We start from the raw sequence: 15,391 nt of genomic DNA on the forward strand, positions 1-15,391 counted from the left end.
AATGGTAAAAATACCTCTTTTATAATTTACAGACAGAAAAAATATCTTAAACACTTGCAAAGCAAAAACTAAAACAAAAAATTAATTAAAAAAAATATTTTCAAAGAAATTTACAATAATTGCGCAATAAGGCAATACGGTTACTTGCTGAGACTCCTTTGCTGATGCTCAGCTTGTAATCTATTGAAATAGTGCAGAAGTTATTTAGTATAGAACGTAATATTTTGACTCACTCAATAACTGATGAGGTAAGATAGAAATGCAGTCATTAATACTGAAAAAAATTATTAAAAATCTTCATAGTTAAAATATTTCTTTAGAGCTGGCCATTTTCAGTAGTAAGATTTGAAATATTAACTTGTATTTTGCCAATTAGTTTGCCTCAAAGAACTGATTTCGTTTTGTATTTCAACTAAACTCTAAAAACTAACCGACATCTGACCAAGCTTGGTTCCAGTTGAGCTTAAGTTTTCTATAAAAACAATAAATATTAACTTAACTTAATTTTCGTCCTCCTTGTAATGTGTGTGACTAATTAATTAAAATACATTTTTTTGCCAAAATTCGTTTTTATTCATCAACATAGTCCCCTTTTAGGGAGATACAATCATTCCAACGTTTTTCCAATCTTTCGATACCGCCTTTGTAAAACGAATTTTCTTTGCCTTCAAAATAGGCCTCAGTTTCGGTGATTACTTCATCATTTGAGCCAAATCTCTTACCACGGAGCATCTTTTTGAGGTCTGCGAAGAGCCAGTAGTCGCTGGGGAGCAAATCTGGAGAATACAGTGGATGGGGTCCATTTCTTTGTGTTTGGCATTCGTTTGAATCGAGGAAGCCGATGGATTTTCCTTTTCAATCACGACAATGCACCGGCTCACGTCTCAGCAGTTGTGGTCCCAAAATTAATGAAACTAGGGTTCCAACTCGTTTCACATCCCCCCTATTCTTCAGATTTGGCTCCTTCGGATTACTCTGACTACTATTTGTTCTACTACTATTTGAAGAATTGGTTGGAGGGGAAAATTTTTATACAAACGAAGAGGTGATTGCAGAAACGAATAGCTATTTTGTAGACTTGGACAAATCCTATTATTCGTATTCGGAAGGGGTCAACATACTAGAACAGCGTTGGACGGAGTGTATAAGCTTAAAAGGGAACGGTAAGGAAAAATAAAAAAGGTATACCCGACAAAATTAAGTAGTTTTTAGTTACGATTTTTCAAACGACCCTCGGATATAATTCATTCACTCTTTAGCTTTGGAATCGCCTCGGGCTTTATTATTGGCATTCAAATACTTTTGAAATAGTCCCAGAGAAAGAAGTCCAGCGGTGACAAGCCGCAAGATTTCAGCGGTCATTTGTTTCCGTTGTTTCGGGTCCTTTGTTCGCAATAGAGTCATTGTTTCAGCTGCTATATATCAAGTGAAATCGTTTTATTCTAATACAGGTCCTCAAAAGTTTGTTGTCATATCACCGAAACAGCGTTAACGGTATCAATTTCGAAGAAGTACGTTCCGATGACTCCTTCAGGCCAAAAAATTACATAAAACAGTGCCTGGTCGTGGGTGCACAGCTGTTTTTTGAAGGAGTCCTCCAAGTGCGGCAGTTTGGCTTTGTTAGCGTATCCGTTTAGGTTAAAATGCACATGATAAATGTCATTCTTGCGGAACGACCATTGGCTCACTTTTATGCAATGGTCAACTGAGTATCGCCACATGACTAAATTCTCCAAAGCCTGTAATAGAAATTAAAATGTTTGGAAAAAATAACATATCGCAAATAATTACTGCTACAGATCTGCATGACGCAATATAAATAAACAATCGTGGCTTGTAAATAATGTTTCGAAACATCTTCAAGAGCTACAATTAATACCATAATAGGCACTACATTTAGTTTGGTTTTGAAATTGATACAATAAAAAATTAATTAAATTTGATTAAAAAAAACTCGCCTATCTCCAATTTGGAACAAATTTTGACTTTTCCATTCCTATCCATCGGAACTTAAAAAAATTTCTTAACACAGAAAATTGTTTCATTGCGAAATTGCAGTAAACCTTTGTTGTAGTTGTTATAAAAAACAACATTCTTGTCAGAAATGTTTGCTGATAAACACTTCGCATCTTGCAACTTGCTAAACACCAATTTCAGCCCGCCACTTTACGATTTCACGCATTCTCTCTTTTTAACCTCTTCTCTCCCAGCTCATTGTTTAGAGAAGTGACCAAATAGATTGCATATTTCCATTTAGCATCCACATAGCCAAATGCGTTCCACACACCCAAACGGGCCGCACTTGGGCAGATTAGCTGCCACTCTCCACAAACGTGTCAGCTGAATGTGCTCCACTGGAGCTTACCAACAAACATCAGTTTGCGTACGAACCTTGCCAGGGGCGGTTGATATTTGAGAAAGCTCGACGCTTTCAAGTGCGCGACTACAATATTGCAAAAAGGGGAGCGCAGGAAAAATGCTAATACATACATGTATATGTATGTACAAGTAGTAAATTTGTTATTTAAATTGTTTTGTGACTTGTGGTTTGTGTAATCGTATGTTGCATAAAGTTTTCTAGCAACAGAAAAAACAAATGCAGCGCTTAAATCTAATTATGTGAGAATGCCTGTACAATGCCCGTGTTATTCAATAAAATTGTTTACAAATTTTTCGCTTTTCTTACCATCGCCGTGTGAGTGCTGTGAAAACCTCACCAAGTGGTTGGTCTAACGCATTTGATGCATTCAATTTAATGAATTTGTCTATTAAATGGTTTTATTAAGTGGAAATTTGTGGTGCTGAAAGTTTTTCTAACACATTGCTATCTGTTTGCCACTGTGAAATTGCCTGGGCACACGAAGATAATAGGAAAAGCAGTAGCAGCTGCTATGTCTGTGGCTGTGTATCTGTTGCTGTCAGCTAGCTGTTGTAAATCGATTATTCGCTTGTGTAGCGGTAACGTTGTACTACTTCGTAAGTGATAAATTTTATGATTTTTATTTTAACAAAGATATGCAGTTTTGAATTTTTTTACAGAAAAAAGTGTGCAAAAAGTTGTGAAAAGTTTAATACAATTTACACTCCGTTAACTCGCAGTCATGTTAGGTGTTTTGCAGATGTTTGTTGTGTTGAGCGTGTTTCAACTGAGACTAAGATGACCAGATGCCATTTATTTTTGTAAACTATAGGATTGTGGATGAGATCAAGCATTTTCATAATATGTTTACATAATTTTAACGCGTTGTTGACTGTAAATATCAAAGATGGCAGGTTCCGTCTAGGAATTATTAAAAGTTTAAACTAATCGAAAAATTTCTTGCTTTACCCTCAAACTATGTACATATTGTATTCAAGTTTGAAAATATTTAGCAAACTAGTATAACAATATAAAACAACATTTTGGCAATAGTATTCGTTTTTATTGGGGCGATGTAGACGTCCATAAAAGTAATGAGGTGTTAGAAGGCGAAATAAAACTCTTCACCTATAATATAACATAGATTATACACCTAAATACATTATTTTCCTCTACGCAAAATCAAACTAACAACTATTTTAAGGATCAGTAATATTTATAAGGCGGCTGAAGGGATGTTGCTGAATTGATGTTAAAAACATCAGACACGGACTTAAATCCGTGGCGTCTCGGCAACGTAAAATCGACTGTCGTGAGAATGCGGCTGAAGGTCTTGAGTTTTATGCATTATGCAGTAACTTTTAGGATTATTTAGGATTATTTTTATTTATTTATTAATAAAACACACAGCCATAAGTTATTTTAGAATATTTGCGCTTGATTATGAAAGCTGTTTTAGGCAAAAAAATTTTACAAAGAGAATAGTAGGCTGTAGAAAAGTGTAAGTAGGAGCAGAAGAACAAGGGAGCATAAAAAAACATAACACATGGGCTGAAAACCCTCGGCCACATAGATGGCACAATTTTATTGAATTCACATCTTTTTCAGTTGGTACTAACTTTAAAAAGATAGCTGCTAAATTTTCATGATATTCTATCCATTAGTTCGTGAGTTATTGTGCTAAGAGTGATGCTACCTTTGTTATTTTCAAACCAATGGATCGAAAAGAATTTAGTGTTTTAATACCGTTCAAGCAAAGTAATGGTTTGAAAAGCATTATGGGGACTCCGCTCCATCAGAAACAACAATAAAATGATAGTATGCTGACTTCAAGCGAGGTCGTAGAGACATCAATGATGCAGAACGCAGTGGAGGCGTAACACCAGAAAACATAAAAAAAATCCGCAAAATTGTTTTGAATGCTCGAAAAGTGAAGTTGTGTGAACTGGCTGACATCGTAAAGATATCAAAAGAAGGTGTTGACTTATATTGCATGAACATTGGACTATGAGAAAGCTCTATTCTAAGTGGGTGTTGTATTTGCTCACTTTCAAGACAACGCAGCGTGTCACAAGTCAGTCAAAAGATTGCAAAACTACTTATACATGAATTGAACTCCAAGCATACACCGTATTCGCCATATTTGAAAATGTTTGCCTGTAAGAAATTTCGTTCGCATGAAGAGGTTATCGCTCAAACTGAGGCCTTTTTTGAGGCAAAAGATAAATCGTTCTACAAAAATAGTATTGAAATGTTAGAGGGAATGATTGCGTTGGTCTTGATGTAAATTACGTTGATAAATAAAGCTAAATTTCAACAAAAAACGTGTTTTCTTTGTTAGGCCCGGGACTTTTCAGCCCATGTGTTATATGCGTGCGTGCATATTATCTACTTATCGGTCAAAACAATGTAGAAGTTAATTTTTAAAGCGCAAAGTACTTCGGATGGTTTTAATCTCTGATTATTGTCAATTGTATTCAAACGTGGCACTAATCTTGCTAATAGCATTCTGATTCCAAATATAATACTTATAGAAAACTGAACCCACTGATCTGCTTGAAAAGCTCTGAATCTCTTCAAATACCTGCAACTTCATTCGTCAATCGCCCAATATCATATTGTCGATTTTATCGAGCTTTTCTGGGCGACCAGAAGGTCGGGATTATTTGAGCTAATACGTCCGCACTACGACCCCATACGAAATGTAAACCTGTGATTGATAATTTCAGTCGATGGTGGAGAGCCTCGATAATACTTTCCAATAAGTGGTTTGCATCAAAAGTGGTGCATAATGAGCACAAGAAGTTCACTCTTACCGATTCATCCTATCCTTTGTATATTTTTCTCATGTCATGCAATACAATACTTTATATTTGCTTTATAATATTTGACACGTTTGATAGCCAACAACTTTTCATATCTCCAGAAATCGATAGCTAAAAATATCTCATTTTCAGGGCATAATAATTATATCTCAAATGCATTCTGGAATTTATGTCTTTATATACAATAGCAATTAAATATGTGTTTTAAGAGCTAACAACATTAATCATTTGTTTGCATGAAAGAAATAATCAGAACGTATTTTCTTACCCTTTCTTATCAAGTGCAAATTTCTTTATGACCGTTGATGATTTACAGTCCAATTTAATGTGTATACAAGTAAGTGGTAAGGTTTGAAAAAGTTCAAAGCGGAATGAACCTAGGTTGCCGTAAACTGGGCGATAGCAAAACACAAAATTCTAAACAAAAAATGCTAAAGAAGAAAAAGCTTAACTGCGAGCCATAACTCAAGCAATTCTCGTCATTTACATACGTATATGCATTTATATGGAGTAAATAATAGACATAAACGAAAAAAAAATCGATTCGCTTTATATAAATTGTGAATATAAACAAGATATTGATAAAATGTGAAATTAATAAATCAGGGAACAAAGAGTTTATTAACATATTCTCCTATTATTTTTATATATGTACAATATCATACATACATATATAAATATTTATGCAGGTATTCGACATTCATTTTTAATGATAAATATGTATAAAAATATTTGTGTTTTATTTGCTTTGATGTCGTCTGGTTACCTGCCGCGCATTTGAATTGAAATCGCCACATGCATCTCTCGCATGTAAGAATGAGAGGCATTCCCTTGGCAAGCGCTATCCACCTTGCATGTGGCGCACAAACATTTGACAAGCGGCTTTATTGGCGCTCTCTCATTTGCGCTCTCTACAATTTTTACTTCTTCGCCTGCATCTTCATATGTATGAAGTAAAGTGGAGCAACAGTGGAGCTGAAGAGCATATCGTAAATTATGTGTGCTGTTGTCTTGCTAAATGCCTATATATATACGTAAATCCGTACATACACACCAACGAATACATTATAAACTCACCTACACTGTTAAATTCGCGACTGGCGCAAGGTTATCTTTATAGTGCAACCGTGATCTTCACACGAACTACACGAAACTTAAACAATTCGGTCACAATGCAATAATTAGGCGTAAAGGTAAAATGTTTTTAATATATTTATAATGTTTTATACTGCAATAAACTAATTTTGTTTAGTCAAGTATTTAGCTCATTATATATACAAACGTCGCAACTTTACTTTTTATAAAAAAAAATTGAATTTGTTAGAAATCAGAATACCCTTTGGAAGTAGAAGCTTACGGGATCTATCAAAATATTTTTCTAAATGCTCACAGTTTTCACGCAAATACATATGTAACTAAAAGTCTGCCTGCCTATGTAGGAATATAAGCATAGTAATCGCTCGATTATGAACACACTCAATACTCAAATATATGAACATCCATACAGGCGAATAAAGATACATATCATAAGCAAATTTTGTACAGGAGATTCTATCTGTTATCTGAACATTATTATTAAATAAATTTAAAACAATAAAAAAAAATTATTATTCCCTTACGAAAATATGAAAGGGACACGACATTATACAGAAAACTCAAATAGCCCTCTGTAGCAATCTGTAGCTCTCATAGCTGAATTACGCGCAGAAATAAAAGAGTTCTTAGAAAAAAATTAAATATTATTTTATTTTTCCAATTTAATATGTTCTCCATCAATCCCAATGTATTGATTATATACCTATCGCCCACAAATTTTAGTTATAAAATAAATAAAAAGAGTATTATAAAAAACCTTCAAATAGGCGGAAATTGTCGACTTCACTTGATTATCATCGGCATTTTTTTCCTAGCAGCTTATTTTCCATTTCTGAAAATAAAGGGCGTTTTTTTTAGAGGTTAGGTTTTCAAGTTGGCACTACTTTTTTCGTAGATGGTCTTTTTGACAGCTGTCACTTGATTTATGCTCAGTTTGGTTTGCCATTTCATAATGAATAGACTTACACCTGAACAACGCTTGCAATTCATTGAATTTTATCATAAAAATTCGTTTTCTGTTAAGAAAGTTTAAAGTCGAAAAATTTTGTTCAGTGATGAAGCTCACTTTTGGTTGAATGGGTATGTCAATAAGCAAAATTGTCGCATTTGGAGTGAACATAATCCACAAGCCATTGCTGAGACGCCGTTACAGAGGGAATCATTGGATTTATTGAAGGAAACTTTTGGTGAGCGCATTATCTCGCGCCGTGGACCTGTGGCGTGGCCTCCAAGATCGTGCGATACAACACCGCTGGACTATTTCTTGTGGGGCTATGTGAAGTCGCTTGTCTACGCAGATAAGCCCGAGACGATTGACGTCTTGGAAGAGAATATTCGGCGCGTTATTGCTGACATACGGCCCCAATTGCTGCAAAAAGTGGTCGAAAATTGGGCCTCTCGGCAGGAATTTATTCGAGCCAGCCGCGGCGGCCACTTGCCCGAAATCATTTTTAAAACATAATGGCAAACCCTTATCTTTATAATAAAGCTAAATTCTTGGCCATAACATTAAATTATATACGTTTTATTTCATCTTGAAAACCTAACCTCTAAAAAAAACACCCTTTATATTATATATAAATCTAGAACTGCTTCACTCGGCCTATAGGGATGGTTGTTTAATATTTCACGGACATAATTGTATAGGGTAGTCATTGCGTTGTTTCCTTTAGGCTCCTTTAAAATTTAGGGCCGTGACGGTAAATTGTTCCTCACTTTAAAGTGGTCACTGACTTTTGTTTTCTCACGAAACTACGGCAACGAACGAGAAATTTATTTGAAAACTACCATTTGAACTCAAATTGACTTAATTAGTTACAAAATTTTAAACGGAATATCAACTGATATATGTAAAGGGTGTTTTTTACAAAGATAACACAAAACAGAAATAATATTGGAATGACTTTTTTTTATTGCCATCTGGTAGATAATTTCAAGGCATTTATTTTTTAAATATGACATCCGGCATATGATAGCACTCGCCATTTACCGTAAGAAATGTGAGCACAGCTTGCCATTCGTCCAAAATTTGTTCCCTATTTCCTTGAGTAGACCATACCACTTTTAAGCAACAATTTTTCCCTTGCTAAAATCTTGGCAAATACGACCCTGCTGGATAGGTCATGCCGTCCGAATGGATACAAACGTTCCGGTTTTGAAAGTATTCGATGCGGTAGCAGCTGGTGGTAGCAGAGGAAGGAGAAGGCCTCCTCTGCGTTGGAAATATCAGGTGGAGAAGGACTTGGCTTCACTTGGTGTGTCCAACTGGCGCCGGTTAGCATGAGAATAAGCGGTTATCGGACCAATTAAGAAGAAGAAGATTTATCACAGATCACGTCGCTGGCCAACTGTGTATTTGTATCCGAACTTGAGAAAAAAGTTCGTGACGTAGTGCTTTTGAAAGTTTTCGTTCCGTTTACAATTCATATTTCTTTTACATGTTTCGCATTAAAAAATCGACCCGTTCTGTTTGTTAACCTCTTTCAATCATGAAAATCATATTTATTTCTTTTTCAATAAATTTTTAAAATTTTTCAAAATTTCAATTGCACTGAATAACATTTCACAACGACAACTTTGGCGTTAAAAGCGTGTCGTCACGGTCACAAATTTACTTTTTTCTTTCTCCTCCGAATTCGTAGTTCATGGCAGATTTAAATGTATGTTTTATGTCCTACAAAATTGTAGTATTAAGAGCTGAATCCAAGGAAGATGTAAACATCGTCTGCACAGGGAGTGAAAATTAAGTGCAAGCGACTCCCATCATTACTGTATGCGCTGCTGAAGTTTCGCCGTTTTTTATTAAAAAAAAAAAAAATGGTTTGACAATGTGCTGTGTTCGGCAAATGCTGTAGTTTAACATAAATAAACTAACTCACCTAAATCACCCAGCATTTCATGTTTAGTCGTTTTGCTTATTTATTGTTAAATCTCCAGCATATGAATAATCCATGAAAAGGCATTAGTTCCCATAAGTGACTGGCTACTGTACTCCTACGACTATCCCCTTTGGTCTACGTTGGCTACACGCAAATCTACTACTTTGGATTTATCAAGCAGCGATGATTAGCAGTTGATTGCGCTAAACGAGTAAATATTTTGATCTTTGATCGACCTCAATAAATATGTTTACTCAACCTTTGTGTGTTGTGTGTGCATACTCGTAGATACAACTGTAGAGTCTGCTAAAAAATATGGGCTTATAAATAAAATTAAAAACGCAAGTGAGAGTTTTATGAAATTTGTGATCGAAAACTGATTTCCGGCGTATGGCCTCACGAGACCGTTTGAGGCGCGTCAGTTTCCCCAATTGTTGACTAGTTTTTGGAGCATTTGAAGCTATATATCACGAATGCTAGAGTTATTGTTGTTGTTGTTGTTGCAGCAGCATAAACATTCTTCATACATGTAAGGGGAAAGTTACTAGAGTGACAGTCATTGGCCGGATATAAATCCAGGTCGTTCCGGTAACGTCGAATAGATTGTCGTGGGAAAGTGAATGTTGTTGTTGAAGTTGGTTTGTGTGAAAAACGTACATAGGTACCTGCCGACGTCGCCCCGTAGGTAGCCGCACCGTGGGATAAGGTGCTTAAAAGCACAGCTGATGAAATGCTTTGATCGGCGCACCAAAAATGCTTAAGGCATTTATGGTACCAATTGGTAGTGTGGAATGGACGCACTAACCACCTTGTTGTCTACGAGGCCCCTCTAAACTTCTACTTAAAAGCAATATTTTTCAACAAAAAATGTGAGCTATCACACCAAAAAAGTGTAAAGATATGTTAGGCCAAAACTCAGTTTTTTTTCTGCCGCAGCCAAATGAAACCCGACTGAACTTTTGTAGCCGAACACGAGCGAAACCGAGTTCGAAGTTCGGCCACTCTCAAGTAACCTCAGTTGCTTAAGTCACTTTACTACAGCCCTGGACATCGACACAGGAAACAGTGAATACGCTCTATCTTTTTTCAACGGAACTTGTGGGCATAGTCTATCGTTAGATTATCGCCTCAATAACAGAAACAAAATCATCAAAGTATAATACAATAAATTATTGTTTAATATGAATAAAAAATATGTGCGCTTGATTAATGGAGGTCCATAGTTCACTAAATGGTAATAATGTTTGTTTATTCTGTTTCAGAGATTTGCATTAATGAATTTTTTTTTCTGAAATTATACTCGTAACAATAAACAATTAAATGAATTAAGTCCAAGTTTAATACATATACAAATTATTTATAATAACTTATTTTAATTCAAAAATGCATTTTCTTAACCGAGATCAAGATAGTGAGCTAGTAACTATAACCAAGTATAAATTTGTTTCAAGGAGAGGGTTTAAGTAATTTGTCAACTTTCAGTCTCTAAATATTCATTTCGTCATATTCAAATATGCCATTCAGGCAATAAAACAAAATGTTGTCCAATATATTGCACCCACTCTCTTTTGACGCACCCCGGCGAAACAGCATCATTTTTGAGCCTACCATTAGATGAGATAGACGATGACGACCTGTGACTACACCGTATTCGCTAGAACTTGAAAAACCTGTGCCAGTTAATATATATACGAGTACTAATAGAACCTCTGCTTCAGTGCAAAATAAACAAATAACACACGTGCTGGAAAGTCCCGGGGCAAACACATATTTGGCACTAATTTTATTGCATTCACCTCTTTTTCAGTTAGTACTAACCTTAGAAAGCCACCTGTTAAAATTTCATGATATTCTATTCAGTAGTTCGTGAGTTATTGTGCTAAGAGTGACGCTACCTTTGTTATTTTCAAAACAATGGATCAAAAAGAATTTTGTGTATTAATACCGTTCAAGCGAAGCAATGGCTTGAAAAGTGACAAGAAACAATATAAAAATGATAGTATGCTGACTTCAAGCGAGGTCGTAGAGACACCAATGATGCACAACGCAGTGGACACCCAAATGAAGCGGTAACACCAGAAAACATCAAAAAAGTCCACAAAATCGTTGGGAATGCTGGCAAAGAGAAGTTGTGTGAAGATATCAAAAGAACGTGTTGACTTTATATTGCAATCAAAACCATGGCAAAACTACATGAATTGAATCGTTCTACAAAAGTGCTATTGAAATGTTAGAGCGGTGCTGGAATGATTGCGTTGTTCTTGTTGGAAATTACGTTGATGGATTAGCTAATTTTGAACAAAAGAGAAAGTGTTTTCTCTGTTAGGCCCGGGACTTTTCCGGCCATGTATTATGTAATGATAATCTTTAAATTAAACATCGCAAAGGACGCCTAATCCGATTTTAACGAATTTTATTTTTAAGGTTTCATAACGAGTGGTTTTTGTCTGCACGGAGGTAGCTTTTCTTTTCAATTAAGCAACATTAAGTCTAGAGAAGCATTTGTTGCCATAAGCGACTTTCCGTTGAATTTTTTAAATAAACAGCAATGCCGCAGTTAAATCTCTGCGTTGCAATTTAGTACATAAACTCCTAGAATGAGCTGGCTGCTAAAGCTTCGAGAAAAAATATAAAAATTTGGGCCATCGTATTGTAATATGTATGTATGTATTACGAAAAGGCCATTACGCACTGCGACCTGAGTTGATCTATTGTATGTGTGTATGTTGTTATTGTTGTTGTTGTAGCAATTCATCAATCCGTGCTGGTAACGGTAAGCTCAAGAAACATGCCGTTTCGACTGGGTGAGTTCAAAAAGAAGATGGTTGTTATGTGAAGGCATGTGAGACAGCTGAATAACTTCGTCTGCCATGGGTGGTGTTTGGGCTCCGAAGATGGCATCCGGGGATCAGGAGTTAAGAAGTTGGTAAGAGATTTGCAATGAATGTTGTTTAAGGATTGTCTATATACTGTTAAGTGTATTTTAAGAGATGCCCCCTGAAGGCTCTGAGAGGTGGCTCCGTCTCAAGTAAGCGCTTGCAGGTGTAGTTCCTGCGCTAGCAGCCAAGGAAGAATTGCTTGCGGAGGATATCCTATTTAAGGAACCGTGGAGATGTTATCAAGGAAATATCACGAGTCATCCCGTGATTGTTTTCGAGCTTCCTCCATTGCGTATCACTATTGTCAGGCGACCAAATGCCCCTGCATAATCAGAACCGGTGGGTCAAATGGTTTAACCCTTTGCGGTCATATGCCTATTCTCAGCCACCAAAGGTTTTTTTCCCTGTCTTGTCGTATGTCACTCTCAGCCACCACAGCTAGGAAACATACTAATTTTCTACTTTATTATTTATAGAATTAATAAATCTTTTTTATCCTACATAACCTTACAAGTTACCTATCACGGCTCTTTCAACGCAAATTAATTCCGACCAGTACGACACCCATGTCCAAATTTAATACGACCGCAAAGGGTTAAATGTCGTGAGCAACATTTCCTTCTCTTTGCTCGAAGTGCTACAGGCTAGCGATTTAAGGACCTAGTTGTCATTCTCATGGCAGCCGGTTCTACGTTACCGGAATGACTCGGGTTTTTCCCGACCAAAGAATGCCGCCCTAGTAAACTAACCCTGTCTAGTGTACCGTATCCCACCCTCCCGGACCTATGTAGTTGCGGTTGTATGAGCCGAGAAAGAGAGCAAACTGTCGTGGACTTAATACTTTGAACATGTGTGTATGTACTTATACATATAACGGGTGATTTTTTAGCTATTATCTTTTTAAACAGTTGGTTTAAACAGCTGACACACGTTTCGTGTTTCGTTTCACTGTCGAACATCTTCAGTTTGGTCTATAATTCAACCGTGAATCGTCTTACAAACGAACAACGCTTGCAAATCATTGAATTTTATTATTATAAAAATGCGTGTTCTGTTAAGAAAGTTTATCGCGCGCTTCTTCCATTCCAGTGATGAGCCACATTTTCACCTCAGTGGATTCGTCAATAAGCAGAATTGCCGCATTTGGGCGAATGATAATCTAAGAGTGATTGCCGAAAAACCAATGCATCCACAAAGAGTGACTGTTTGGTGCGGTTTATAGGCCGGCGGCATCATTAGGCCGTATTTTTTCCAAAATGAGGCCGGTCAGGCAGTTACTGTGAATAGTGTTCGCTATCGTGAGATGATAACGAACTTTTTATGGCCCGAATAGGAAGATACGGATGTGGACGATATGTGGTTTCAGCGAGACGGTGCCACATGCCACACAGCACGCGTAACAATGGACTTGTTGAGAGGCGAGTTCGGTGAGAATTTTATTTCACGTTCGGGACCTGTCAATTGGCCACCCAGATCGTGCGATATAAAGCCTCTAGATTATTTTTTGTGGGGCTATGTTAAAGCTCATGTCTATTCAGACAAGTCTGCTTCAATTAACGCATTGTAAGACAACATTAAAGCATTTATATGTGAGATACCGGCCGAAACATTGGAAAGAGTACGCCAAAATTGGATGGACCATTTGTAGCGCAGTCGCGGTCAACATTTGCATGAAATAATCTCAAACATTAAATTATATGGACTGTACTATCGATTTAAATAGAAATTTCATGCATTTTTTTGAATTTCACGTGTGGTTTTTTGAAAAACTTTCCTATACCTATAGCTCTTAAAAAATGACACTTTATTAGCGAGATCGACGAAAAGACTTAGTAAATACATATTTATTATCATAGCCCTTAAAGTTGTTTCATAATTGTTATTCCAAACCTCCCATTCATGCACTGCGGCAATTTAATAGCAACTGATTTCCAATAAAGCACAATTCTGGGGGGTCGTAATAAATATTTAATACTTCAACTTTTTGTCGACCACCCCGATATACGTATGTATGCACATATGTTATGTGGTGAATTGGAGTCAGATATATTTTTAATTTTTTGAAATTGTGTATCTTTAAAAAATTGTTTTCCACACTTCATTTTGCCTCAACATACTGATCTGATATCTCTCGTTAAAATCGCATTGAATCCAGACTGACATTGTTTTTGCTCTGAAAAAAAAACATGCGCACTTCAAATGTCAGAGGTTAAATAAAAACAAACATTTAACAGTAAATAGAGCACATTTGCACTTTGCACGTTGAATAAAACAGTGAAATGATTTTCTATTTCATACTTTTTATGCCCTTTTTCCGTTGCCTTTTCATATTGGCGCCATTTATACTGCTGCGGAAAATGAAAAAGTCTATTTGTATGTACATATGTCTATATGAACGTATGTATATATGTGTATATCTACATATATTTCCTGTTGCATTAAATCGATTGTGATTGTTTGCAGTGAAATTCAAAGGAATTGCAGTGAGCGCGTAGACAGACAAGCATTTCAGTAGGTTGAAATGTTTTGAAATTTTCAAGATAATAAATAGATGGCATTACAATTGCAAGAAAACAAAAAAACAAAAAATATTCTGATCATTTAATCAGAAATTGTACATACATATCATACATACATATGTACGTAATACCCTGCGTCAATTCCAAACTAAAATGGCACATTGACTGCAATCTAATAATAATTGACTGATTTAAAGTAATTTACTGATAAGTAGAGTTTATATTTAATTGTTTTTGTTTTTTATTTGACGTACTTTGGTCGCTATTTTTTAGTGCCGATGATTCATTTGTAAAAAGTATTTATATTTTAGAAAAAAGATAAACAGAAAAATATGATGTGAAATGCTTGAAAAGCTGGCTGGTAGGAATTTGACCCGGGATTTATTTATGACAACTGCAACGGAAAATTCAGATATGAAAACCGGGCAGCAGAAGCTCCGGGTACACTTCAGATAGAGTGAGAACAATTATTTGCACTATTTAGTGGCGACTCCAGTGATAAATGCGAAGACGAAGAGGCCGTACAAATAAATAGCTACTAAGTTTACTTGGCTGCCGCCGTGGCTCAGTAGGCTGATGCGGGATTATCACCCGGAGGGAACGGATTCGAAACTCAGCGACGGCATGAAACATCAGATTACAGGGTTCGGCACTCGAAGTGTAACCAACTTCAGACCGCTCGTACTGTTTTTTATTTAGCTAAATGACAGTCCAGAGTATTGTTTACAAGCGCCCGGAAGCATTTTGCCGAGAGTAAACGCGAAAAAAGAAAACCAGTAATGGATTTCAAACGTATATTTTGCTGGAAAATCACAACCAGCGATTGTTCGTGAGC

General features: G+C 36.2%; 1 protein-coding gene across 2 annotated transcripts in view; it reads left to right on the forward strand.

Annotated features, from left to right (window-relative positions):
• Positions 1 to 2,390: 2,390 nt before the first annotated feature.
• The window catches only part of LOC128858393 (protein retinal degeneration B), a 76,228-nt gene continuing 63,227 nt past the window's right edge, over positions 2,391 to 15,391 (forward strand). For both annotated transcript variants that reach the window (XM_054094638.1, XM_054094639.1), the window contains exon 1: positions 2,391 to 2,976. The gene's annotated coding sequence lies outside the window, so the exon portion shown is untranslated. The remainder of the gene's footprint in view (positions 2,977 to 15,391) is intronic.

Source organism: Anastrepha ludens, chromosome 3 (assembly GCF_028408465.1).
Source record: "Anastrepha ludens isolate Willacy chromosome 3, idAnaLude1.1, whole genome shotgun sequence".
Taxonomy (NCBI): Eukaryota; Metazoa; Arthropoda; class Insecta; order Diptera; family Tephritidae; genus Anastrepha; species Anastrepha ludens.